The sequence below is a fragment of the Pelophylax lessonae genome, assembly GCF_965119305.1.
Source record: "Pelophylax lessonae genome assembly, chromosome: 9".
NCBI lineage: Eukaryota > Metazoa > Chordata > Amphibia > Anura > Ranidae > Pelophylax > Pelophylax lessonae.
Genome location: NC_138776.1, coordinates 34,825,675 through 34,830,530, shown reverse-complemented (window position 1 = coordinate 34,830,530; position 4,856 = coordinate 34,825,675).

Sequence of the window (4,856 nt, the reverse complement as noted above, 5' to 3'; positions counted from 1 at the left end):
AGTTTGCGATGTAAACCAAACCCTCTGTTTGGCAATAAGCAAAGGCACTGCATTTATGTATTCCACCCCTAGGGAGGGGAAAAGTATCCCCTTCCTGGACCCATGGTCATTGAAGTTAGGATCCCAATATAGATCTCAATGCTTATCTCTCCTTATATAGATTCAGTATCATAGTTGTTAGACAATCCGGGAGTAATGAATTGGGAAATAATCAGGGATTATTAGATACCCTTTTAACCTCCCTGGCGGTATGATTATGTCAGGAATTACATACCAAAAGCGGTACAATTGTTTTCATGGAAATTTGGCGTTATGTATTATAGGCCTACAATTCTTAGTAATTACTGACTTAAACCTGACCAAAACAAGAGTCTAGCAGACATCCCAGATGTGATAAATTTGAAACACAAACGCGTGAATTATAATCGAATCAATAATATTATTTTATTATTTAATATATAATATATATAATAAAATTATATTATTGATTAGATTATAATTCATGCATTATATATTATATATAGATATATGTGTGTGTGTGTGTGTATATATATATATATATATATATATATATATATATATATATATATATATATATATATATATATACACACATATATATATATATAAAATATATAACGCATGAATTATAATTGAATCAATAATATAATTTTATATATATATATATATATGCATATATATATATATATATATATATATATATATATATATATATATATATATATATATATATATACTGGTATATATATATATATATATACATATATATATATATATATATGCATATATATATATATATATATAAAATTATATTATTGATTCAATTATAATTCATGCGTTATATATTATATATATATATATATGTGTGTATATATATATATATATATATATATATATATACACACACACACACATATATCTATATATAATATATAATGCATGAATTATAATCTAATCAATAATATAATTTTATTATATATATTATATATTAAATAATAAAATAATATTATTGATACACACACACACATATATATATATATATATATATATATATATATATATATATATATATACATATATATAAAATGTGTTTTGTGCAACGTTTTTTTTTTTTTTTTTTTTTAATTTCCCTCCCTAGTTCCGCTCCCATGCAGCATTGCTGCTGCAGGGAACGGAACTAGGAAGTGATCATACCGACAGAGAACGGAGGAGCGGCGGGACTCTCGGCTGGCGATCTCAGCAATGAGAGATCATCGCTGGATCGCCAGGATAAGGTAAGAGAACACCGCTGCGCTCTCTGCACATCCACCCCGAGCGTGACTCGGGGTTACCGATCCTGCAATGAAAAATCCACCCCGAGTCACGCTCGGGATTACCGCCAAGGTGGTTAATGATTATATTTATATTTTTTTTCTGAATCCTTTATATAGACTCTCCCTATCTCCACCTATTGCCTGCTGGGGTGGTTGTTACCTTGAAGCTGGTCCAGTCTGCACTCTCATGACCGCCCCTATGGGAGGACCATGGTGTGTCCCCCCTGGGTGGACGGTTGGGGATCGTTGGTTGATGGCTCTGATGACACCTTCTGCCGAATCAATGTGTAATTTTGATAAATAAAATGAAGTATGGTAAGCATTAACTTTATGAATGGCTGTTTTATATGCTCAAATTAATTGATCTATGATTGACATTACTGGTGTTGTATTTTCTTTTTTTTTCTTTTTTGTTTTTTTTTGCTACAAAACCGGCAAGGTGTGAAAATAGCAGAGCCATATCCCTGTTCTATATTAATTCTAATACAAACAAACTTTTTTTTCTGGTTCTGGACATGCTACAGAGCTGAAACTTCACAGGTACACTTTTTAGACCCCCCAGACACTAAATCCAAAGAAATCTCTTTTTTTTTTTTCAATAATTTTTTCAATAATTGGCTCTCTATCAAAAATGACAATTTTTAAGAACTTTTTTTGTGTGATTAATAGTCCCTGGGGCATGACCCAGAACCCTAGGCACTTTTTAGGGGCATTTATTGGGTTTTAGGGTTTCAAAATGGTGTTTTTTGATTACCGAAGTTCGGGTAATGGGGTTCTGAAATCCGGGCCGAACTTTTGGAAAGTTCGATCATCCCTATTGCAGAGTATTTTTGCTTAAATGTCTTCCTTAACCACTTAAGCCCCGGAAGATTTTTACCCCCTTCCTGACCAGGGCTTTTTTTGCGATTCGGCACTGTGTTACTTTAACGGACAATTGCGCGGTCCTGCGACGCTGTACCTAAACTAATTTGACATCATTTTTTTCCCACAAACAGAGCTTTCTTTTGGTGGTATTTGATCACCTGTGCGATTTTTTGATGATGCGCTATAAACAAAAAAAGAGCGTCAATTTTGCAAAAATAACAATATTTTTCACATTTTTTTATATGAAATTCCCCCCCAAAAAAATGTAAAAATCAAAATTTTTTAACATTTTTGGCCAATTTGTTTTATGCTACATATGTTTGGTAAAAAAAATCGCAAAAAGCGTATTTTGATTGGTTTGCGCAAAAGTTATTGCGTTTACTAACTAAGGGAAAGATTTTTGTCATTTTTGTTGTTTTTTTTTTTAACGCGTAATGGCGGCGATCTGCGATTTTTTTTGCGGTACTGCGACATTGCGGCAGACAGATCGGACCCTTGACTGACATTTTTGACACTTTTGGGGTTACCAGTGACAATACTGCAGTAATCAGTGCTATACATATGCACTGTTACTGCAAAATGACACTGGCAGGGGAGGGGTTCACTTTATTGGGGAAGAAGGGGTTAAGTGTGTCCCTAGCGGCGTGCTTCTAACTGTGATTGGACATGGCTACTGGTGTAGGAACAGTGATCAACGGTCCTACATAGTAGAACCGTATGATCACCATTCTTACACAGGGGAGAATGACAGGCGGCTTGTTTACATCAGCCGCCTGCCTTTCTCCCTCTGCACCGACATCAGGTCCGCCGGTCACACGCACGGACTTGCTAGGCAACGAGCCGGGGTGGGAGCGCACCTCCGCGGGTTGCGCGCTCGCTCGCTATTGGCTCCCAAGCAAGTGACAGGCTAGTGACGTATATATACGTCACTTTGCCTGGCCAGGGCTGACCGCCGCCGTATTTAGTCGTGCGGCGGTCGGCAACCGGTTAAAAGAGTGTTAAGTGATCAATGATGTGTTTGTAAGATTGTATCTCAATAATTACCTATGTTGTGAAATTAAATGTTAATGCAAACAGAGAACAGGGATTGTGGGACTTTAAATAAGACAGGTCAAGAACTGAGATATACAAAAATAGAATCTAACCGTAATAATTTATTATACATACAGTGATTGATACAAATGTTGACAGTGTGATGGACTCCGGACACCCCGACTGGGTATCTCTGCCAAGAAGCTGCTTCCTAAGCTCTGGAACACGAGATCAGTGAATCTGGCTATAGTTACCCCAAGAACTAGACAGTGCCAGTTTTAGAGTAAACCAGAATAAGAACTGCTTTTTCAAACACAGGCACAAAGAGATATACACTGTGGGACAACCCCCGATCCACATACACATATACATCCCATAATAGGTTGATCTTAAGGCAGACAGAAACAATAGAACAATAGGATACAGGTACTTAACAATAACAAACCCCACCCCACCTCACTATCTAGAAAGGGTCTATGAGAGACTCCAACAATATTCAAGCAATCTGAAAAGTCAAATTGTTTATCTTTATATATTTCTTGAGGGATATCGTTTAGAAATATTATTGTCCTAAGTAAAAGAGGCCCTTCATTCTTTCAACACAAACCACACTTATAGAACCCAGGATAACCGGGGTAACACGAAATGCTGAGTCCTGTGTGGTTGTACAGCGAGTCTGATTTGTGCAGACCCGACTGGGGTTCTTGGTCACCCTCTGCCCCTAATAGACACAGGGTGACTTACACATAAGAGGGACCAGGGAAGCTGGACAAGGAGTTTCCTGACTTCTCTAAAGTAATCTGGGTTCCACGAGCCACCCACCCAAAGTGACTCCTGTCACAGACAGCAGTTACAAATATGATGCAGACATGTATACAAAAAAGGCTAACACGAAAAAATACATATAGTAAAGACATTGTTATAATAGTAATAAGATATATTCAGTAAAAAAGTACATGCTTGTCACTAAATGTTGCATCTTTGCATCTAAGTAGCTCTATGCGTTTTGTGGATCCCTGTCCACTCATCAGGAGCTTAAAGCCATAGAATTACATGTAAATGTATAATATGTGGGTTTGTATAAAAATACACAACATTTCAAAAAAAAAAAAAAGAAAAAACTTTGCCTCATCACTTACACACGTCGGCATCAAAAATATACCCAGCATCTGGGGGGGGGGTGGGGGAAGAAATGAACGCACCAGGGCAGACGTCTGATCCGGGGCCATGGCAAGGATGAACCACCCAGTCCAAAGGAGGAGGGGAAGGAAGAGAACCTACATATAGAGAGGTGCTAATCTAAAAAAAATTATATATATATATACATTATATATATAATATATTTTTTTTGTTTTTTTTTTCCCCATGTATATGGTTTTAACTTCTATTTTATCCTTTGGTCACTGAGCACTGTTTACTGTCTTTCGCGAATCTCTCTCAGTACCTTTGAATTTCCCATGGCTTTGGGGAACACATTATCAGACACTAATCTCTACCTATTTACTTATTAGCATATACTTTTCACTTTTTAATGTATATATATATATATATATATATATCATTTTTTTTAGATTAACACCTGTCGACATGTATGTTCACTTCTCACGGAATGGGTCCATATGTACT